This window comes from Hordeum vulgare, chromosome 6H, assembly GCF_904849725.1.
Source record: "Hordeum vulgare subsp. vulgare chromosome 6H, MorexV3_pseudomolecules_assembly, whole genome shotgun sequence".
NCBI lineage: Eukaryota > Viridiplantae > Streptophyta > Magnoliopsida > Poales > Poaceae > Hordeum > Hordeum vulgare.
The window spans coordinates 91,997,215-92,022,139 of record NC_058523.1 but is presented as its reverse complement, the minus strand read 5'-3'; the positions used below and the strand labels follow the sequence as shown (position 1 = coordinate 92,022,139).

The 24,925-nt window shown below is 41.6% G+C and overlaps 1 pseudogene; it reads left to right on the top strand.

Annotated features, from left to right (window-relative positions):
- The first annotated feature begins 3,499 nt into the window (after positions 1-3,499).
- Positions 3,500-4,631, top strand: LOC123403232 (annotated as a pseudogene).
- Positions 4,632-24,925: the final 20,294 nt, after the last annotated feature.

The following is a 24,925-nucleotide window of genomic DNA, read 5'->3' as shown; positions in this document are numbered from 1 at the left end:
TGATTTTGCTAGAATACTCTTTGAGCTTCACTTATATCTTTTGAGTTAGGCAATTTAGCTCGCATGTGCTTCACTTATATCTTTTTGAGCTAGATAACTTTGCTCTAGTGTTTCACTTAGATCATTTTAGAGCACGGCGGTGTCATATTTTGGAGAAATAAGAACTCCCGATCCTCACTTATATCTTTTTGAGAGTGCTCTCTTTGAGTAGCTTGGTAATTGGCTTAAGCTATGAAAGTAGTCCTAAAGATGATAGGCATCCAAAGAGGATATAATAAAAACTTCCATATTCATGTGCATTCATTAGTGAAGAGAAGTTTGATTCCTCTCAATTAGTTTTGAGACATGGATTTGGTAACATTAGAATTATGTTAGTAGGGTGTTGTGAATCTAGAGATATTTGTGTTGAAGTTAGTGATTCCCGAAGCATGCACGTATGGTGAACCGCTATGTTAGGAAGTCGGAGCATAATTGATTTATTGATTGTCATCCTTTCTGTTGCGGTTGGGATCGCGCGATGGTTAACACCTACCAACCCTTCCCCTAGGAGTATGCGTTTAGCACTTTGTTTCGATTACTAATAAAAACTTTCGCAATAAGTATATGAGTTCTACATGACTAATGTGAGTCCATTGTATAGATGCACTTTCACCTTCCACCATTGCTAGCCTCTATAGTGCCGCGCAACTTTTGCCGGTGCACAAACCCACCATATACTTTCCTCAAAACAGCCACCATACCTACCTATTATGGTATTTTCATAGCCATTCCGAGATATATTGCCATGCAACTCCCACCGTTCCGTCTCATGACATGTGCCGTCACTTTCATATTGCCATTGCATGATCGTAAGATAACTAGCGAGATGTTTCAACGTCATACACTAAGCTAGATCCTTGCACATCCCGGTACACTGCCGGAGGCATTTCCTATAAAGTCATCATTGTTCTAAGTATTGAGTTGTGAGTAAATAAAAGTGTGATGATCATCATTATTAGAGCATTGTCCCATGTGAGGAAATAAAAAAAGAGAGGCCAAAGTTGCCCACATTTTTTTATGGAAAGAGGCCAAAGAGCCCAAACAAAAAAAAGGAGAGAAAAAGAGAGAAGGGACAATGCTACTATCTTTTTCCAAACTTGTGCTTCAAAATAGCACCATGTTCTTCATGATAGAGAGTCTCTTGGTTTGACACTTTCATATACTAGTGGGAATCTTCATTATATAACTTGGCTTGTATATTCCAATGATGGGCTTCCTCAAAATTGCCCTAGATCTTCGTGAGCAAGCAAGTTGGATGCACACCCACTAGTTCTTCTTTTGAGCTATCACACACTTATAGCTCTCGTGCATCCGTTGCATGGTAATCCCTACTCACTCACATTGATATGTATTAATGGGAATGTCCATAGCTCATTGATACGTCGAGTCGATGTGACCATCTCCTCCTTTTTGCCTCACAACCTCCACCACACTCTATTCCACCTATAGTGCTATATCCATGGATCACGCTCATATATTGCGTGAGAGTTGAAAAAGTTTGAGAAAGTAAGAGTGCGAAAACATTTACTTGGCCAATACCGGGGTTGTGCATGCTTTAAATTCGTTGTGTGGGGATGATGGAGCATAGCCAGACTATATGATTTTGTAGGGATAACTTTCTTTGACCTTGTTATTTCGAAAGTTCTTGATTACCTTGCTAGTTTGCTTGAAGTATTATTGTTTTCATGTCAATAGCAAACTATTGTTTTGAATCTTACGGATCTGAACATTCATGCCACAAGAAATAAGTTACAAAGGACAAATAAGTTAGGTAGCATTCCACATCAAAAATTCAGTCTTTATCACTTCCCTCCTCGAGGACGAGCTGGAGTTAAGGTTGGGGATGCTTGATACGTCTCGAACGTATCTATAATTTTTGATGGTTCCATGCTATTATCTTGTCATCTTTGGATGTTTTGTATGCATGAACAAGCTATTTTATATCTTTTTTGGGACTAACCTATTACCTCAGTGCCAAGTGCCAGTTCCTGTTTTTTTCCGTGTTTTTGACCTTTTTTAGAGGAGAATATTGAACGGAGTCCAAACGGAATAAAACCTGCGGAATGATTTTTTCCATAACAGAAGACACGCAGGAGACTTGAGAACAAAGGCAGGGGACCTCGGAGGAGGTCACAAGCCACCCAGGCCCAGCCTAGGGGGGGGGGGGCGGGCCTAGGAGGCTTGTGGGCCCCCTATGGCTCCCCTGCCCTAGTTCTTCCACCTATAAATCCTCGAAAAAAATCTGAAACCACGGGAGAGAGCCACGAAAATACTTTTACGCCACTGCAAGCTTTTGTCTACGCAAGATCCCATCTGGGGCACGTTCTGGTGCCCTGCCGGAGGGGGGATTCGGACATGGAGGGCTTCTCCATCAACACCATTGCCTCTCCGATGATGCGTGAGTAGTTCACCATAGACCTTCGGGTCCATAGCTAGTAGCTAGATGGCTTCTTCTCTTTGTTGGATCTTCAATACAAAGTTCTCCATGATCTTCATGGAGATCTATCCGATGTAATACTCTTTTGCGGTGTGTTTGTCGAGATCCGATGAATTGTGGATTTATGATCAGATTGTCTATGAATCTTATTTGAGTTTCTTCTGATCTCTTATATGCGTGATTTCATATCCTTGTAATTCTCTTCGAGTTGTGGGTTATGTTTGGCCAACTTGATCTATAATTCTTGCAATGGGAGAAGTACTTGGTTTTGGGTTCATACCGTGTGGTGACCTCACCCAGTGATAGAAGGGGTAGCGAGGCACGTATCGTGTTGTTGCCATCAAGGGTAAAAATATGGGGTTTATATCTATTGCATGAATTTATCCCTCTACATCATGTCATCTTGCTTAAGGCGTTACTCCATTTGTCATGAACTTAATACACTAGATGCATGCTGGATAGCGGTCGATGTGTGGAGTAATAGTAGTAGATGCAGAAAGTATCGGTCTACTTGTCTCGTACGTGATGCCTATATGTATGATCATTGCCTTAGATATCGTCATGACTTTGCGCGGTTCTATCAATTGCTCGACAGTAATTCGTTCACCCACCGTAATATTTGCTATCATGAGAGAAGCCTCTAGTGAACACTATGGCCCCCGGGTCTACTTCACATCATATTTTCAGCCTTACACTTTTACTTTGTTGCACTTTCTGCCTTCAGATTTCACCTTGCAATCAATCATGAAGGGATTGACAACCCCTTTGTAGCGTTGGGGTGCAAGTTTGTTGTTTTTGCGCACGTACTTTGGAGACTTGCCTTGATACTCCTACTGGATTGATACCTTGGTTCTCAAACTGAGGGAAATACTTACTGCTACTGTGCTGCATCACCCTTTCCTCTTCAACGGAAAAACCAACGCAAGCTCAAGAGGCAACACACATCAAAGTTAGGTCATTTGTCAAAAACATGGCAAATAGCTAAGTTGGTTTGGTAAGGGAGCTTTTCGCTCACTTAAACCACTCCCATATTAGGTATCCAATATCGTCTTAAAGTTCCCCCGCATTACCCATAACTTACCACCTGTATCTCCGGAACTCAAATCGCAAAATGACAATGCTTTCGATAGTCTGTACTAAATTACTTTGTACGAATGCACATTTCGACCATCGGGTTGCTGATCACCATTTCAAAGTCTATATCCGTGGTTCAAGAAATGGACTTGTTATTCTCGATTCAGACAAGACACTGATTTGTTTACGAAATGCTCTTCATTTTATAGGATCTCCCATTCATCAAAAAGACCGTTCCTTCTTTCTAAAGAACAATCATTTATGTATTTATGAGATAACGGAAGAAATGGCCAGCTATTTAGGAAATGTGAATTCTCATTGTTTCGATGATTCTCAATGGAAGATCGGGGCGTTTTTGACCAATTCTTTTGCAAATAAAAAAATTCCGTTCAAGAAAGAAGAAGATCAATTTTGGGTTGAACCAACAACCTGATTGTGTGCTTATTGTGAATGCAGATAGAAAGTCTTTGGTCATACTGGAAGCTGATCGATCACAAATACCTATTCCATCCTTAGTTGATTCTACGATCCCATGGGAATCCTATAAAAGAATCACTTATCCCATCCCAGCGAATGATCATATACAGTTTGTTTATCTATTTAAATTCTTGAACGGAATGCGATCAGCAGAGAAACATAATCTCTCAGAGTCACTTTGAGTACGGGGAAGTCCGCAGGGATGAGATCTGCCTACTACTCAACCTCTTCTTCTTCCCCAATAGACGAAGAAGAAAATAGGGCCAAGGCGCTATTGGAGATGTGCCAAAAATATCCATCGGGAGATGGCGCTGATGTTGAGGCTAACGCTCGCAAGGCGGTTGTGCAGGCAATTTCCAAAAATCCTTTATTTTTCATTGAGCTCATAACCCGGTTTGGGCCGATTGACTCTGAGAGCGATCGAGGGGTCGTGGGCTCACACCTTGCTTTTGCGCATAGGATCGAAGAGATCCTAGAATTTAGTGGAAAGAGCAGCGGCTCTGTGAAAGACCTCATGAATCTTAAATTGGATTTGGAAGACGCCTCTAAAAGAGAGGAGATTCTACTTCCATATTTTGCCTCAAAAAAAGAGGCAAAGTCCTAGCATGATACAAAAAGAAATAATGGGCATGGGCGGGGAATGATAGGTTCATAGATGTGGAGTAATCGGTTCTTCATTTGAAGAGTTAGTTGACTGGCCTACCGGCCCGCAGATGTAGAGAGGTTGCCCCCGCCATCCTCTTGGACTGCGAAATCAAAGCGATTCCTGTTGATGGAAGAAAGGCTAATTTTGTTTGATCCGATGCGCCTATGCAAGTTCGAGTCTCGCGAGTCGCTACCATTTGTTGCCCTAACTTTTTCTATTAGCTCATCTTGTTTGTAGTGATATTTTGGAGAAGGAGTAATTACCGAAGGGAGAAGGGTGGAAAGAAGCAATCACGAAAGCTAGTCTAGTTGTGGCTTTTTGTACTAATCTTGTTTGTTCGGTAGCTCGCATCAACAGCTTTAAAAGGAATATAAAACGAGGCTTTTTTCCACCACACCAGGGGAGGGCATTATACTCAAGCACGGGAAGTTAATTTGACTGCTGCTCGAGAACCTGTTTAAACAATTTGTTCTCTTTTTATATGTGCCTTTGGGGTAGGCATTTCCAGTGATTGACCTCGGTTTATAACCAGTTTTGCACAAATAGGCTCAACTTGAAACGAAAGACTCTGTTGTTGGTAATGTTTATGGAACAGGGCCAACTTCTATTTAAGAAGGAAAGGAAAACGGTAATAGAAATCTCATTTAACACCCAGGTATGTGTCTCCACCCGCGAATGCACTTAGAGCGGCTTCAGGACCTGATTTATTCGTGATAGAATCAAACAAAGATCATGAGGATCAGTAAGCATGGTCCACCTGAGCGAGTCTCTTTGGGAAGATACCGAGCGAGAGAATTAACATACTGAGAGTTCAAAGGCGTGGCACTCGAGTCAATAGTTAGAAATAGTTCCTTCGACCCTCAAACCCACAGAAGAAACCTTAGGTAATGATTGGCTTCTAGCGATAAATAAAATAGGTATGTTTCTTAACACCACGATCTGACTTCCTATGAGTCAAGGTACATAATTCTAGTTCGAGACTGTTATTGAAGTCGTAAACATCCGGAGGAATAGAATCTTCAAATCATTAGGGAAGGAATGGAATATAGCGCTGGTCCCTTTGGCGCCAAGAAGTAGAGGAATATGTTTCGTTGAGATCTGCATTCCTGAATTGAGTAAAGTACGTGTATGACCCACAGAAGTGAAGGTGTTTCCCAAATAAAATTTGACTTGGTGCTGTCTCATTCGAAAAGTATGCTTGTTTCAATCTAATCTAAAAACACGATTGTGTTGATCTTCAACTGCCAATGAATATGGGTATTCCTGGCTCAAGGAGCAGAAAGTCTCTAGTTTTCTCGCACGAGTAGATCATCTTGTTTCCCTAGCCAGAAAAGTCTGATTCAAGAGAATATCCAGGGCTATGGTCTCTAATGGATGGTACCTCGCTCAACTGAAGCTTATGGGAAAGCAGAAGTCATTGTCATATTAACAGTCAAACATGAACCGCGCTTTAGTTGTCTACCTATTTAGTTGCCTAACTATGCCTACTTGATCTCGGCTTCATTATCACATAAATGCCTGCTGAAACAAAGGATTTTGGAGTGGCAGAGCTCAAGTATCATATTATCATTGTGGTTACCATTGCGCTAGAAAGCTAGATGAGAAAGAGACACGAAGAGGTGGCAGGCGGAGGACGTTGAGAGCTATCTTTTAGGAATAGGAGGTCGCTTTGCACTCTTTCTGCTTATGCTAATTTCAAATTCCCAGAGATAGGGTTACTATTTGAACCCACACGTAGATCAATTTATGATTCCAATGTTCTATCGACTAACTAAGTTGGTCCTTAATTTCCAATTAAGTTTTAAATTTCTCGAGGATGTAGCAAACTGTTTGGTTGGCTCCGAGCATTATAAAAATAGAGTCCTGCCTGGACAATGTTGATAACGGGAAATCTCTAACCTCCGTGGTGGGTGCGAATAAGGGTACAAGTAGAAAGCGAGAGAATATCTTTATGGATATGAGTCTGAGGCAGAAGTCTCTGAATGCGGGCCCGACGAACCTTTTGTACCAGGATCATCACGAGACTCTTTTTTTGTGGTAGATGACTCAATAGGCAGGGCCTAGAACCTCTAAAGAGGGTGTGACCGATCACCAGATCACGATCAAGAAGAGTCAAAGTTGTCTTACTAGCGCGAGCAATCATCCAACTATGGTGGTTTCTTAACCGGTGGGTACATTTCCGTTGCACATTGTGAGTTCATATTTTTTTCTAAGAAACAAAAGTTCGAGGAGATGCCATTCTAGAAGGTACAAGAACTCCCGTTAGGTAGGCCTCTGCTTTAGCAATGTCTTTGATTTCCAATCCCCGATCAACAATTTGAGGAAGACGAGACATAAGCCTTTGGATGAAACCAATGAATCTTCCGATCCGAAAGACTAAGGGGCTAGGTGCTCACCTACTATGTACACATTTCCTCTTTGGCGTTGGCTCCACGAGTTTTGACTGCGAGTTGCTTTAGTTATCTCAAATCTTTGGCAGGAAGGGGCCAAGCTAAATAGTGCTCTTTAGAAGCGTAATCCGTGCTTAATACTCCTTCACTAGGATCCAAAAACATATGCTTCCGCTCCGCCTCACCAGGCAATGCTTACTCTTCTCGATCAAGAGGGCTCTTTTGGAGACTTAGAAGCTCTAGGACATGACACCGCTTGAAACAAATGTTAGTTTTGGCACCTTCGTCTTCCTTTCTAACATTAGTAAATTCGAGCTAATGGGACCAGTTTTGAATTGCCTAGAGGGTGGAGAAGTCACATCATCTGAGGTTTGTTGTGGGTTCAATTATGACCCCGGTCTAGAAGACGGAGTGGTTGCATGTGTAAGTACATCATGTTACATATCTATTTTAAGCTAAGCTAAATGCCTAAACTAATTTTTTTTATATTAAGCGTGGCATCCTCTCTTTGGGGTTTACGCGTCCTAGTCCGATCCATTGGATCGATCAGAAGAAGAAAGGCAAAGGAATTGAAAGGTAGAGTAAGAAGCATCGCCCAGATCAATGGAAAATGGAAGTTTCTAGAATTGCTGCTCTGTTCTATTCAAGAAGTCTTTCTCCAGGGTTCGGTTCAGAAGGCACGATGAATGAGAGAGAATGGGCTCATCGTGTGACAAGCTCAATCGATCACTCAAACTGTTCGGTGTCTCTACAACTGAGTGAGCTGTGTTGCGAAGGAAAATGATGAAATTGCTTACTTTTCACAGGCGTGAATCCTATCTTCGATTAGATAGTTTCCATGATTTTGATAAAAAGATGGGTTGGTAGGCAGGATGAGAAGTTCACTTAAAGATTTCTCTCTGCTCAGTGAAGGGAATAGCTTCCTTTTTTATTGGACTTGGGGTCAAGTAGTGGGAAACTAGAATCCTTCGATTCCCTCGTGAAGTGTTTTGTTCCATATTTGTGTATCCAACTTATCCCGATATCTGCTCTGCTTCGTGAAGGAAAGGAAAAAGCTTTCTATCTGCTTTCTCTATATCCACCTTTACTCGGTATTCTGTTCCTGATTTGCATTTCACCACCTTATCTATTTCCTCCATAGTAAAAGGTTGAATGAGGGCCTCAGCTTCTTCATTAGATAAGCACCCAGTAATATCCCAGATATCATGCCGTAAGTGAACATTGCTTCACTCTACTCTCCCAAATCCACTTTCTAGTATGAAGTGATATGCTCTCTTAACTCTTTTGGAGAATGTACAGATTTCTCACCATCTTCCTTGATAGAAATGCTATTCTTTCTTTTCCTCCCATTTGCTTTTCTATGGAAATAAGCAGTGTCCCTTTAGCAGCCACTCTATTGTTCACCTCCTCTTTTCTGCCAATATAACTCTTCCATCTCACAAATTTGGACCAATTGAGCTTCCAATTCATATCTTAGCCTCCATTCATTAGGATTTAGCTCTGTAGTTTCAGCTTTGCTATCAATGACAGACATATAACAGTAATTAGATTGAATTTAATTCTTCTATTGTCAGTAGCATCATTTGCCTTCCACCCTCTCAAGAACTTCGGGAAGCCTTGAGACACTTGTTGCCAATAGTATGGAACGGAACATTTGCAACAGTTCTTGTAGGCCATTTCTGTAACAGCATATCTCTAAATCCTTCTGCCGGATGGTTCAAAACGAAACTTAGTGGCAGCCCCTATCTTCCCTAGTTTCTAGAAGTAAAGGACAATGATCTGACCCAATTTTCAAGAGGGATAGTAAAACTAAGGAAATAAATCCTCATAAGTTGAAGAAACTAGAACTCTATCCAAAACTTCTCTCACTGACATGTCTTGTTTGTTAGTCTAGGCCACCAACCCTTCTCAGTTCATGTAGTTCATTTTCAGATATGAGAGCGTTAAAAGCTTCCATCCTATTAATATGTATTCTGCCATTGTTTCATGAGCAAATCTGATCATACCCCGCAAAGGTAGATTAACACTCTGCACAAAGTTAGTGAGCTCTGACAAAAACATAGCTCTTAAAGACTGATTGGTTGGACCATAAACATCCACCCAAGCACAATTATCACAAAGCCTCTATACTCAAACACCATGGAGAAATTGACCCTCCCCAATGATGTCTGCATCCATGACATCCAGATTGACTCCAATAAGCATTCCACCTTTACTGCCACTGGCTGGCTTGCAAAACCACTTGAAAAGCTTTCTGCCACCAATTGCCATTAACTCTTTATCCGAGAACTGTTCTCTCTTAGTTTCTTGCACACAAACTATGTCCACCCACTCTATCACTTCACAAGGTTGCCCCCCTTCTACCTGGCCAGGCCCCTCACATTCAAGATTAGTGTCTTCATGGCGGTATCTATTTTTTTTATGCCTCCTCTTAGCTATGCTCGTAGTGTTCTTGTCACCAACTAGTATACAAGTACTGTGATGATCTAACTCTTCAATGACCTGAGTAATATCCTCATTCTCTGAATCAGAGCTTAACTCGACACTGGAAGACTCCTCCTTCTCATGAGCAGCTAACTTCTTTTTCTGAGCAGCTTCATAAAGCAATGCTTGAGCAAGTTATCTTGCTTTAATAGAATTTATAGACCTGTCAATTTCCTCATGTGTACTGCCCAACACTAGACCACTATCTACAGCAGATTTTACTAGACTAGCAGAATCAATGGAATTGCAAATAGCATATTTGTTAGTAGAAGACATACCTGGTTCATCAAGATTCTTTCGTGAAGCCATCCTTTCTACACGTTGCTGAATAGGCATGCCATCCTTCGGGATCCTATCCTAGCACTTGTCCTCATTGCTTTAATTCTTGCGTTTGCACCTCATTGAACTTCTCTTGTTCTTTGGTCATTCCAGAAAAAACCTCCATACCTTAATAATAGGGGCTTGTGTATAAAGGAAAGCAGAAAACCGGTCAAAGGCGAAGCTGTTCTATCTCAACTCTCTGACTTGAAGGAAGATGTGGTGGATCTCAAGGCTGGTTCTATTCCAAGTACAAGTTCCAAGGTGAAACGCGTTGATGTAGCCAAGCGATATACAATATAGTTGAATGGTTCGACAAGTTCACATGTCGGAACAACCTGTTCTCCATGATTCAAGTTAGTTCTTCTGCCCCGCTCCACCAGAATTGCGCAGACATCGACACTAGCTTCTGACAAGTACCCTTTGATAACCAAAAACAGCTCATGTTGTAGGTTGGCATCGCCTGAATGACTGCCTTGCCTTTATTAGCGTTTCCTTTCCATGCATGCGTCCTTCTCTCCTCCCCTCAGCCACACATCTTTTTCATTCGCTCCCCATTTTATTCTCTAAGGAACCCTCTCCTTAATGAGTGTAGATTGATGGAGATGGCTTTTGTACCGGTCAATCTTTATATCCTTTCTGGCATAGTTTTGTAAAAGATCGACAGGTGATCCGTCCTTTCTCCTGTGCCGTGGTTCATGCATTCTTGCTTTTTGGAAAGCGTATATGTATCGGGTGAATTAGAGAATAGACAGACGTCCATTGTCATTTCAGCCTTTCTTCTCCTTTCAGGGCCTATCCGAAAGAGAATCCAGTACCTATTGGTCCTAAATATCAGAATAGGACGCGCAACAACGGAACAACAAGAGCAAGACCGCTCCAAGCTAAATCACAGTAGAAGTTATGGCCACTCAGGCTGGACCAAAACAACAAGCGGAAGGTCTCCAAAAGTCCTACATTAGCACCAAGCCATCCCCCAAGGGAGGGTATAACGGAGTGTGGTAAAATCCAGCTGCTAACGCTCCCGGCTGTGGGTTCTTCTTAATTAGCAGGGCTTCTATTCTAGTACAGAGATCACCACTTGTTATGCTAGGGTATCCTTTTTCGAGTTGGTTACTGTCTTGTTGAGCAACATTTTCCCGGCAATCTCCGCTTATTAGGGTGGCCTTTAACAGGTCGGAAGAGTACTAAAAATCTGGCTCATACGCCTCGCAAGATTGAACATCTGTGAAAGTCGTCTCAAAACTATGACTCTCGAGAGAAAGTCATGCCTACTAGTGACTTATTTTATTGAATAAGAATGCCTACTGTACTAGCTTCTTTTTTGACTCCATTAACTCAGTTTACCGAAAGGAATCCGTCCAGTCCAGTAAGAAGGAATAGAGAAGAAGAACGTCACTCATCAACTCATACTTTGGTTATTGAGACTTGCCCGTATATCTGACCTATGTGTACCTATTCCCTAGCCTAAGTAGCTTACCCACTGTCCTAATACTGTTTATCAATCCGACATCTTGCCCTACTACCTATCGGCGCTACTGTCCTAAGTCTCCTACTCATATACCCAAGGTCAAAGACTTTGCAGGGCAACAAACTGATTTCGGAATTGCTTAACTGGTGAGAGCTAATATCAGGGAGTAGTAAGCCAGCCCACCACAAGATGAATGAGTGCTCCTCTCCTATGCCGACTTACTAGCCAGGTTGAGCCTTTGAGCCATAAGAGGAGGGAGAATCTTGTTGATTTTCCAAGGAACGACTATATGGATTTCAAGGAGGATATTGTTACCTTCATGAGATTGATTGATAACCGGTCATCAATTGACAACTACTGCTTTTTCCAGTGAGAAGGGAAGGAGGAAGGGGATCTCAACAAGCCATGGATACATAGCCTACAGTCGAGTCCACAAAGAAGACGGTTTCAAAGCTCGAAGAGCATGTTTGTGAGGATGATCCCTAAGTGCAGAGTTTCACGTGACGAACAACGAAACTCCATTTCTTCAAACACAATCCTATGCCACCGACAAACGTTTGACTTTGACTGTGTTTTTTGGGCTATGAAGATTCTACTTATACCCAATGATGGAACAATTTGAAAATATGTTCAACTGGTCTTAAGAAAGGCAAATTTCAGGCCTGTAGTTTTTAAGATCATCTCGCTAATTGAAAGATGAAGGATAGCAAACACTAGATGGCTAGTGGACTTATGCAAACAAAGAAGAGGGATGCCTAACCAATTGATCCTAAAAGATTTTATTTGAGATAGGTTAGATTGGACTTAGTGGCCAACGTTAGGGATGGTAGAGTCAATATGGCATGTGGAATTCCAGGAAACGTTCTTATACGCACTCACTGATAATGTGAACCCGGTCCTTAGTTTCCTCCAACTAATTCCTATTTTTTGAGCCTTTTTCAGTAAGTCTTAATAGCTAAAAATGCTTTGACTCTAAGCGTTACGTTAGTACCTTTATTTGGATATGCTTCTTTTCGGATAGGAGGGGTAGATTGATATTCAGGCAATGGCACATGGATTCTATTGAGAAAGGCTGGCTGCTCTCGACGACGGGGTGGGGGAATGACATGCTAGGAGATGGGAGTTATTGGTGGACTGAGAGGGGAGCAGATGCGTGCACTAGTTCAATATTTTTGCTCATGCCTTCCTAGACTTATGGACAGGATTCCTTTGGCCTAGTCCTGAAACTCTCCCCGCAGCCTTTCTTGCCCTTATTGCCCGACATACCTCGGAAGGCATATGCTGGAACCAATTCATTCATCTGCCCTCTTCGCGATAAAGCTTTGCCTTACTTTTCTTGCTGGCTCTAAGCCCACCTCCTTTACTACACTACACCCACTTACCGCCCATATTCAGGCTGAAAGGCTTCTAACTTCCCGGAAACGTTACTTATTCAGGGCAATATTCAGAACTTAGGGTCACTGTCTTTCATCCGCCTTTCTCTCATATGCTTAGAACCTATCCATATAAATGGAATTCAAAACTTCAGAATAGTTTCGAGGAGAGCCGAGAGGACACGCTCAAGGAGTAGTGTAAAGTAGCAGACAGAGGGGCGCTCCCGCTTAGATATTAGGCATTAGGCACGAGAAAGGACATCGTTCTCGGCCATCCCTTCCTTCCCGGAAAAAGGCTCTCTTGCATCTTTTGCTTCCCCACCCGACCATGATACGTCTCCAACGTATCTATAATTTTTGATGGTTCCATGCTATTATCTTGTCAAACTTTGGAAGTTTTGTATGCCTTTTATATCTTTTTTGGGACTAACTTATTAACTCAGTGCCAAGTGCGAGTTCCTGTTTTTTCCGTGTTTTTGACCTTTTTCAGATGAGGATTTTAAAAGGTGTCCAAACGGAATAAAACTTCCGAAAAGATTTTTTTCGAAACAGAAGATATGCACGGGACTTGAGAACCAAGGCAGAGGCCACCAGGGGACCCCACAAGCCCCCTAGGCGCGGCCAGGGGGGCTGCGGCTAGCAGGCTTGTGGGCCCCCTGTGGCTCGTCTGCCCTACCTCTTCCGCCTATAAATTCAGGAAAAATCCAAAACTGCGCGAGAGATCCGCGAAAATACTTTTCCGCCGCCACAAGCTTCTGTCTCCGCAAGATCCCATCTGGGGCACGTTCTGGTGCCCTGCCGGAGGGGGATTCGGATATGGAGGGCTTCTTCATCAACACCATGACCTCTCCGATGATGCGTGAGTAGTTCACCATAGACCTACGGGTCCATAGCTAGTAGCTAGATGGCTTCTTTTCTCTCTTGGATCTTCAATACAAAGTTCTCCATGATCTTCATGGAGATCTATCCGATGTAATCTTATTTTGCGGTGTGTTTGTGGTGATCCGATAAATTGCGGATTTATGATCAGATTATCTATGAATCTTTTTTGAGTTTCTTATGATCTCTTATATGCATGATTTCATATCCTTGTAATTCTCTTCGAGTTGTGTGTTTTGTTTGGCCAACTTGATCTATGATTCTTGCAATGGGAGAAGTGCTTGGTTTTGGGTTCATACCGTGCAGTGACCTCACCCAGTGACAGAAGGGGTAGCGAGGTACGCATCATGTTGTTGCCATCAAGGGTAAAAAGATGGGGTTTACATCATTGGTTTGAGTTTATCCCTCTACATCATGTCGTCTTGCTTAAGGCGTTACTCTGTTCGTCATAAACTCAATACACTAGATGCATGCTGGATAGCGGTCGATGTGTGGAGTAATAGTAGTAGATGCAGAAAGTATTGGTCTACTTGTCTCGGACGTGATGCCGATATGTATGATCATTGCCTTAGATATCGTCATGACTTTGCGCGGTTCTATCAATTGCTCGACAGTAATTCGTTCACCCACCGTAATATTTGCTATTTTGAGAGAAGCCTCTAGTGAACACTATGGCCCCCGGGTCAACTTCGCACCATATTTTCAGCCTTACACTTTTACTTCGTTGCACTTTTCGCCTTCAATCTCACTTTGCAATCAATCTTGAAGGGATTGACAACCCCTTTATAGCGTTGGGTGCAAGCTCGTTTGTGTTTGTGCAGGTACTCTGGACACTTGGCTTGATTCTACTACTGGATTGATACCTTGATTCTCAAACTAAGGGAAATACTTACTGCTCCTGTGCTTCATCACCCTTTCCTCTTCAAGGTAAAAACCAACGCAAGCTCAAGAAGCCGCCGGGGATTCCTAGCGCCGTAGCAGAAGGATTTTTGGCGCCGTTGCCGGGGAGGATCAAGTCAAGAATAGTCGCCCGTCAACATGCGCCATTGTCGGGGAGGATCAAGTTCTAGGTGAAGCTCATCCAAGTAAGTGTCGCAAACTCATCTCTTGCATTTACTTTTTTGCCTCTCGTTTTCCTCTCCCCCACTTTTGAAAAACAAAAATTTACAAAAATATTAGCCTTTTTCGTTTGCCCTTTCTCTCGCTTGCTTTCTGTTCGCTTGTGTGCTTGTTTTCTTGCGGAAGTCACCATGACTGAAAACACCAAACTTTGTGACTTCTCGAATACTAATAATAATGATTTTATTAGTACTCCGATTGCACCCACCACTAGTGCGGAATCATACGAAATCAATGCTGCTTTGCTGAATCTTGTTATGAAAGAGCAATTCTCCGGCCTTCCTAGTGAAGATGCCGCATCCCATCTTAATACCTTCATTGAGCTTTGCGATATGCAAATGAAGAAAGATGTGGATAATGATGTGATTAAATTAATGCTTTTTCCTTTATCTTTGCGAGATCGAGCAAAAACTTGGTTTTCGTCTTTGTCCAAAATTAGTATTGATTCTTGGAACAAGTGAAAAGATGCTTATATATCCAAGTATTTTCCACCGGCTAAGATTATCTCTCTCCGTAATGATATCATGAATTTTAAGCAACTTGATCATGAACATGTTCCACAATCTTGGGAGAGAATGAAACTGATGATTAGAAATTCTCCCGCTCATGGCTTGAGTCTTTGGATGATTATACGAATCATTTACGCTGGCTTGAATTTCGCTTCTAGAAATATCTTGGAATCCTCCTCAGGTGGAACGTTCATGGAAATCACATTAGGAGAAGCCACAAAACTCCTAGACAATATCATGACAAATTACTCTCAGTGGCACACTGAAAGGTCACCTACTAGTAAAAAGGTACACGCTATAGAAGAAATTAACCCGTTGAGTGCTAAGATGGAAGAGTTAATGAATTTGGTTGCTAGTAGAAATGCTCCTTTAGATCCTAATGGCATGCCCTTGTCTTCCTTGATTGAGAGTAGTAATGCTAGCTTGGACGTTAATTTTGTTGGTAGGAATAATTTTGGCAACAACAATGCTTTTAGAGCAAACTATGTTCCTAGGCCTTTTCCTAGTAACCCCTCTAATAACTTTGGCAACTCCTACAAAAATATTCATGGAAATTACAATAAATTACCCTCTGATCTAGAGAGTAATATCAAAGAGTTTATCAACTCGCAAAAGATTTTCAATGCGTCCATAGAGGAAAAACTACTCAAAATTGACGATTTGGCTAGGAGCGTTGATAGAATGTCTAGTGATATTGATGCTTTGAAAGTTAGATGTGCTCCTGCCAAGATCAATATGGATGAAACTTTGAAAGCTATGCGTGTTTCCATGAGTGAGAGCAAAAAAGAACCGCCCAAATTCGTGCTAGACATGAATGGCTTAAGAAGGCGTGTTCTCGTGATAAGAATCACGAAGATCTTAAAGTGCTTGGTGTGACTCCCATTGAATCCTTGTTTTCTAGTGTCAAACCTAATTATGATGAGGCTGGATATGAATCCTCTTTGGTTGAAAAACACCACAATGATTCGGAGTCCATCTATATCGATGCTAAAAGCATTAAAAGTGGAGTAGAAGATATCAAAACTTTGAGTAGTAATGAAACTACTACTTTGGATTTCAAGGAATTCAATTATGATAGTTTCTCCTTAATTGAATGAATTTCCTTGATGCAATCCATGCTAAACTCTCCACACGCTTATAGCCAAAACAAGGCCTTTACCGATCATATCGTCAAAGCCATGATAAAATCTCTTGAAGAGAAACTTGAGTTGGAAGTTTCTATCCCTATAAAGCTTCATGATGAGTGGGAACCTACTATCAAAATCAAAATCAAAAATTATGAATGCAATGCTTTGTGTGATTTGGGTGCTAGTGTTTCTGCCATTCCAAAGTCTTTATGTGATGTTCTAGGCTTTACTGAGATTGAGGAGTGTTCTCTTAATTTGCATCTTGCGGATTCTACTGTCAAGAAACCCATTGGAAGGATCAATGATATTCTTTTTATTGCAAATAGGAACTATGTACCCGTGGATTTCATTGTGCTTGACATTGATTGCAATCCTACATGCCCTGTCATTCTTGATAGACCTTTCCTAAGGACTATTGGTGCTATCATTGATATGAAGGAAGGGAATATTAGATTTTAATTTCCTTTAAAGAAGGGCATGGAGCATTTTCCTAGAAATAAAATAAGATTGCCTTATGAATCCATGATGAGGGCTACTTATGGTTTGAGCACCAAAGACGACGATACGTGATTCCATCACCTTATGCCTAGCTAAGGGCGTTAAACAATAGCGCTTGTTGGGAGGCAACCCAACGAATCTACACTTTTTCTTTCTGTTTTGTGTTTTCCACACCACATAATTCTGTTATGATTGTGTTTTTTTTGTGTTTCTTTTTGTGTTTGAGCCAAGCAAAACCTTTATGACTAGTTTTGGTGATGGTTGTTTGATCCTGCTGGAAAAAGACAGAAACCTTTCACTCACGAGATTATTTTTCATTTTTATTCAGAAAGAGCTTTTGAGTTGATTATTTTTGCTGCTGGTTGATATGCCTTTTTCCCAGGCGGTCGTAATGTTTCAGAATTTTGGAGGTAACAGAAGTATACGAAGTATATAGATTGCTACAGACTGGTCTGTTTTTGACAGATTCTGTTTTTGTTGTGTTGGTTGCTTGTTTTGATGAAACTATGGATAGTATCGGAGGGTACTAGCCATGGAAAAGTGAGAATACAGTAACCTAACACCAATATAAATAGAAATCAAGATTTCTACAGTACCTAAAGATGTGGTAGTTTGTTTTCTTGTGCTAATGATATCACGAGTTTCTAATTAAAGTTTTGTGTTGTGAAGTTTTCAAGTTTTGGGTGATGTTCTCATGGACAAAGGGATAAAGAGTGGAAAGAGCTCAAGCTTGGGGATTCCCAAGGCATACCAAGCCAAATTCAAGGACACTAAAAAGCCTAAGCTTGGGGATGCCCCGGGAAGGCATCCCCTCTTTCGTCTTCAATCCATCGGTAACATTACTTGGAGCTATATTTTTATTCACCACATGATATGTGTCTTGCTTGGAGCGTCTTGTATCGTAGGAGTCTTTTCTTTTTGTTGTGTCACAATCATCCTTGCTGCACACCTTTTTAGAGAGACATGCACTCATCATCAATTTGCTAGAATACTTTTTGTGCTTCACCTATATCTTTTGAGCTAGACAATGTTGCTCTATGTGCTTCACTTAGATCTTTTAGAGCATACCGGTGCGTAACTTGGTAGTTGGCTTGTGCTATGAAAGTAGTCCCAAAGGTGAATAGGTATCCAAAGAGGATAAAATAAAACTTCCATCTTCATGTGCATTGAGTAGAAGAGAAGTTTGATTCGTCTCAATTACTTTTGAGACGTGGATTTGGTAATATTAAGAGTCATGTTAGTAGGGTGTTGTGAATCTAGAAATACTTGTGTTGAAATTAGTGATTCCCGTAACATGCACGTATGGTGAACCGCTATGTTAGGAAGTAGGGGCATAATTGATCTATTGATTGTCATCCTTTGTGTTGCGGTCGGGATCGCGCGATGGTCTACACCTACCAACCCTTCCCCTAGGAGTATACGTTTAGCACTTTGTTTCAATTACTAATTAAAACTTTCGCAATAAGTATGTGAGTTCTTCAAGACTAATGTGAATCCATGGTATTGAATCACTTTCACCTTCCACCATTGCTAGCCTCTCTAGTACCGCGCGCCGGTGCACAAACCCACCATATGCCTTCTTCAAAACAACCACCATACCTACCTACTATGGCATTTTCATAGCCATTCCGAGATATATTGCCATGCAACTCCCACCGTTCGGTCTCATGACTTGTGCCGTCACTCTCATATTGCCATTGCATGATTGTAAGATAGCTAGTGAGATGTTTCAACGTCATACGCCAAGCTAAATCGTTGCACATCCCGGTACACTTCTGGAGGCATTTCCTATAGAGTCATCATCGTTCCAAGCTTTGAGTTGTGAGTAAATAAAAGTGTGATGATCATCATTATTAGAGCATTGTCCCATGTCAGGAAAAAAAGAGGCCAAAGTTGGCCACATAAAAAATGGAGAAAAAAAGAGGCTAAAGAGCCCAAACAAAAAAAAGAGAAAAAGAGAGAAGGGACAATGCTACTATCTCTTTCCACACTTGTGCTTCATGATAGCACCATGTTCTTCATGATTGAGAGCCTCTTGTTTTGTCACCACCGTATGCTAGTGGGAATTTTCATTATATAACTTGGATTGTATATTCCAATGATGGGCTTCCTCAAAATTGCCCTAGGTCTTCGTGAGCAAGCAAGTTGGATGCACACCCACTAGTTCTCCTTTTGAGCTTTCACATACTTATAGCTCTAGTGCATCCTTTGTATGGCAATACCTACTCATTCACATTGATATCTATTAATGGGCATCTCCATAGCCCTTTGATACGCCGAGTCAATGTGATCGTCTCCTCCTTTTTTGTCTCACAACCTCCACCACACTCTATTCCACCATAGTCCTATATCCATGGCTCACGCTCATGTATTGCGTGAGAGTTGAAAAAGGTTTGAGAAAGTAAGAGTGCGAAAACAGCTACTTGGCCAATACCGGGGTTGTGCATGATTTAAATTTGTTGTGTGGGGATGATGGAGCATAGCCAGACTATATGATTTTGTAAAGATAACTTTCTTTGGCCTTGTTATTTCAAAAATTCATGATTACCTTGCTAGTTTGCTTGAAGTATTATTGTCTTCATGTCAATAGCAAACTATTGTTTTGAATCTTATGGATCTGAACATTCATGTCACATGAAAGAAGTTACAAAGTACAACTATGCTAGGTAGCATTCCACATAAAAAATTAAGTCTTTATCACTTCCCTACTCGGGGACGAGCAGAAGTTAAGCTTGGGGATGCTTGATACGTCTCCAACGTATCTATAATTTTTGATGGTTCCATGCTATTATCTTGTCAAACTTTGGATGTTTTGTATGCCTTTTATATCTTTTTTGGGACTAACTTATTAACTCAGTGCCAAGTGCCAGTTCCTGTTTTTTCCGTGTTTTTGACCCTTTTCAGAGGAGGATTTTAAACGGTGTCCAAACGGAATAAAACTTCCCAATTTTTTTTCCGGAACAGAAGATACGCATGGGACTTGAGAACCAAGGCACAGGCTACCAGGGGGACCCCACAAGGCCCCTAGGCATGGCCAGGGGGGACCGCGCCTAGCAGGCTTGTGGGCCCCATGTGGCTCATCTGCACTACCTCTCCCGCCTATAAATTCAGGAAAAATCCAAAACTGCGCGAGAGATCCATGAAAATACTTTTCCGCCGCCGCAAGCTGCTGTCTTCGCAAGATCCCATCCGGGGCACGTTCTGGTGCCCTGCCGGAGGGGGGTTCGGATACGGAGGGCTTCTTCATCAACACCATGACCTCTCCGATGATGCGTGAGTAGTTCACCATAGACCTATGGGTCCATAGCTAGTAGCTAGATGGCTTCTTCTCTCTCTTGGATCTTCAATACAAAGTTCTCCATGATCTTCATGGAGATCTATCCGATGTAATATTCTTTTGCGGTGTGTTTGTCGAGATCCGATGAATAGTGGATTTATGATCATATTATCTATGAATCTTATTTGAGTTTCTTCTGATCTCTTATATGCATGATTTCATATCCTTGTAATTCTCTTCGAGTTGTGGGTTTTGTTTGGCCAACTTGATCTATGATTCTTGCAATGGGAGAAGTGCTTGGTTTTGGGTTCATACCGTGCGGTGACCTCACCCAGTGATAGAAGGGGTAGCAAGGCACGCATCGTGTTGTTGCCATCAAGGGTAAAAAGATGGGGTTTACATCATTGGTTTGAGTTTATCCCTCTACATCATGTCATCTTGCTTAAGGCGTTACTCTGTTCATCATGAATTCAATACACTAGATGCGCTGGATAGCAGTCGATGTGTGGAGTAATAGTAGTAGATGCATAAAGTATCGGTCTACTTGTCTTGGACGTGATGCCTATATGTATGATCATTGCCTTAGATATCGTCATAACTTTGCGCGGTTCTATCAATTGCTCGACAGTAATTCGTTCACCCACCATAATATTTGCTATTTTGAGAGAAGCCTCTAGTGAACACTATGGCCCCCGGGTCTACTTCACACCATATTTTCAGCCTTACACTTTTACTTCGTTGCACTTTTCGCCTTCACATCTCACTTTGCAATCAATCTTGAAGGTATTGACAACCCGTTTATAGCGTTGGGTGCAAGCTCGTTTGTGTTTGCGCAGGTACTCTGGACAGTTGGCTTGATTCTCCTACTGCATTGATACCTTGGTTCTCAAACTGAGAGAAATACTTACTGCTCCTGTGCTGCATCACCTTTTCCTCTTCAAGGGAAAAACCAACGCAAGCTCAAGAGGCCGCCGGGGATTCCTAGCGCCGTAGTAGGCCTCTATTCTAGATTCACCGTCTTCGGATTCACCAGTTTATTATGCTTATGCCTAATCTTAGTACTGGCTAGTTACTTTCATTACCTTACCCCACCGCCCCTCCTTTCAAGGAGGTTTCAGAGCACCCAGTCATAGCTCGTCACAAGAAAGAATTGATGGTCGAGTCCCCGTGCATGAAGTTAGTGGATTCGAGTGAACTGACCGTCCTACAAATCGACATACTTGAGGAAGCTTCTTACTAAACCAAAGAAAGGGAAATTCCAGTTGTGTTGTCGATTCCCTTCTCCCGAGAGCTTTCACACTCTGGTATGTGAGTCCCTTCCAAGACTTGACCAAAATCTCCCCACAATTTCTTGATTTGAAGCAGTTCGGAGGCCTTCTTCTAGTTACGATTCGCCCTCGTCTGTCACTTTAGATGTTCTAGCTTTAGTCTTTAGTGTCATTTCGAGTTATGCATTTGGAATGATCCCCTTCCAAGCAAACTAAACTAACCTTGCTAAGTGCTAGCCAGGTGAAAGTGCTTTTCGCTAGTAGTTTTGGTGTTCTCTTCCCTTTAATCCAATTGAATCAATCGATCAAAAGAACAAGAATAAGAAGGCACTGTACTTTTAATAGGCCCTACTTCCGAGACCTCTATCTCTATTTATTTTCATTCTTCCCTTTGGTCAGATACTAGAATATAGTATTTTTATTGGACATGTCCTCACTATTGAAATTAGGGAAAACCTGATCAGTAAACTATTGCATCTAAGGGAACCGAGCAGCAGATCCCGGGATAAGAAAGATACAGAAATATGGAACTTCACTGCCTTACTTGGAAAGCTAAGCAGGTTATTGACCCACTAATATTACCTTCCCTCAAACCTTCCACTGAAAAGAGCAGATCCCACAAAAAAGGATAGCGAATGATCGATTCACCATTGATAGCATTGACCCTAAAAGGAGGGATGAAGCACATGCCACCACATCCACTAAAAAGAAGGAAAAGAGAAAAGAGAGGCGTGAGGTCCAAGAAGGTATGGAAAAGGCATTAGAGGTTTGATTCGCTCAAGGTTTTGAACAACAAGTTAGGTAAACCACCAGTTAATACCAACCACAGTTGACTTGATTTTCGATAGATTGAAATTCTTTCAAATTCTGCATGGTTGTGAGATTAATCATACCCACCCGACTAGGTCACCTGCGAGACTCACTAATATACTACTTTCTTTAAGTCAATGCAAAAAATATGGTTTCTAGTACCTCACTAACCACTGCTCGCGACAAGCATGGGGGGAGTCTAGAAGCACAGCGGGAGTCTAGATAGAAGGGTTTTCAGTAATGGTGGTTTGTTGGCTCACCGTAATAAGTGCCTTAGTACTTTCAAGTCTAAGGGGCGTGAGTTAGAGGCACAATATTCTTTCTATACAGTCAACTAGCTGCCCTAGCTAATTGAGCATCAGTCACTATTTCTCTAAGTCATAACTAGTACCTCCCTTGTGGCGAAACCAATGGTTCACTTCATTTCTAAAGAACAACTTTCATGGCACGGTAGGGCCAAGGATATATATGCCCTTCTCTTCATTGCTTTACTGAAATGCGTAAGTAATCACCTTCGAAATGGTGCCAAAAGGCCGGCTCAAATCGTCTATTACAGCCCGGTGGAACCTATTCTTCGACTACTTCTTCCTTCGACTAGCATGCTTAGATAAAATACAACAAAGATGGTGGGTGGATGTTCTTCTTGTTCTTAGAAGAAAGAGATGCCCGGCCAGATGGTTGAATAGGAGGTCTTGCCCATCTATATAGTAGGTAAGACCGAGTAGGAAACACTTCCTTTGCTCTTTTGGTAAACTATTACCATAATCCATGAAGTCAAGTATTCAACTGATAGGGAAGATAGATCGATGAAGTGGCATATGGAAAACATGATATAGGCTTATTTCTTACTCCTTTCCAAGGAGAATGTCCCGTAGGATTGTTTAAACGAGATGAGAAATTACCTTTACTTTTAGATTGGAGAAGACGGTTGCCAACCCGAAGGCAATGTTGCTATGCTGCTAAGAAGAAAGGAAACCAATGCAAATAATCAATACAATCAAGTATAGAGGAGTTCTGCCCTGGAGCGAACTCGAATCAAGTTCATCCAGTGATAGAAGCTGGGAAGAGATAGATGCTTGTTGATGGGGAAAGTTGGTGACGAAACTCCTATTAAAGGTCATATAGATGGGATAAGTGGGGAATCTAAAAGGTTAGATAGATGGGTGGATCCGTAATGAACCTGGTAAGAGATAGGAAACCAACAGTGTTCGGGATGAGGTATGTCGGATAAGAAAGAAGGCAGGATCTGCAAACAACAAACACAGGGATAATCCAGGAAGTAGCAAAGAATATAGTATTCCACTATAGATAGGTCTGATAGATCAACATATCCATGAAGAAAAGGCTGACCCTTTCCACCTCCTTTGCGGAATACCAGATCAAGAGATGAATTAGAGGATCACAGGGCTAAGTCGAAGCATGCCAGAACCTTCTTTAGTAGTGAGCCGTACCGACTAGCTCCTAGCAAGGGCTTCAAGATCACAGTAATGCCTGCCAAAAATTTCCTCAGGTACGAATGTCATGTTCAAAGCAGGTTTCTCTAGACACCTTGGAAAAGATCACCGACGAGCTCAATTTCAAAGTGTAAATGAAATTATCAGTTTCATCATATTTATGAGCCTGAGATCATATGGGTCAACAATTCTCATTTCTTAGTTACAGATTATATATTCTCAAGGAAGTGAGCCACTCAACCTCAGCCTAGGGGATTCTCCTTGTTACCTGGACCTGCCTCTCCCGCAATCAAAACTCTCCTCTACAGTCCCCCTGGCTGGGCCAGAAGCCTCGTCTCCTTTAACTGATTCAAGTGATTCAGTAAAAATGAATGTAATCTCACATAAAATTGGATTATCTAAAAACTCGTGAAAATGACAACGCTAAATCGAAAGTCCTTTATTTATATACAACACACACATATTCCTCCCTTACGAACATGAAAATCCAGTGGATGGTTTGGAAGGCTTTGACCTGATCTTTTGATTTATAATGAGAGAAAATCCATAGAAAGATGGAAGTCATCATCATCCCCTTTATCGATTACAACCTCTTCCTCCACCCATGATTTCGTTTTCCCATTGACAAATCAGACGAAGACGAACTTGCATTTGTTGAATCAAAAAGAAAAGAAAAGAAGAGTTCGATGTAGAAGGAGCGAGCCTCCCCCACAGCTTTCGGCAGCCATACTTTCTTCACAAAAGAAAACTTTAAGAGAAATATGGACTCTCTTTCACTGCAACTTGCCCGCCCTAACAAATGGAAATGATTCACGATTAGCCTCCTTCGGAGCCGGTAGCTACATCCCGTAAGAAAAACAAGATCTGGTCTCGTATCTGCAATAAAAAGGATGCACAAGAGCTTGAAACGAACTATTTCACGAATAGAAGAGCCCATCTTGTAGTTGTAGAATTGGAAACACTGGCTAGATATATATCTATAAAGTACTCTATTAAAAAGAAAGAGGTCACTATCACTTTTCCCCTAAAGACAATGTTTCTTCAAAAGAATTCCCTGCCTCATCAGGGTCTTGCTTCGATAAAGGTTTCGCTTCTCTTGGCCCCAAGTACTACAAGCCAGCCTTTTTACCTCGAATATATTATGAATGACTTCCTTTTGCCGGATTGGTGAATGGAAAAGATCATCAATCAACAAGGGCAGAAATTAGGTACTCCTTTCCTGTAGTAAAGGTCATTTGCACAACCATTTTCTCACTCCCTGCTGCATCATTTCTA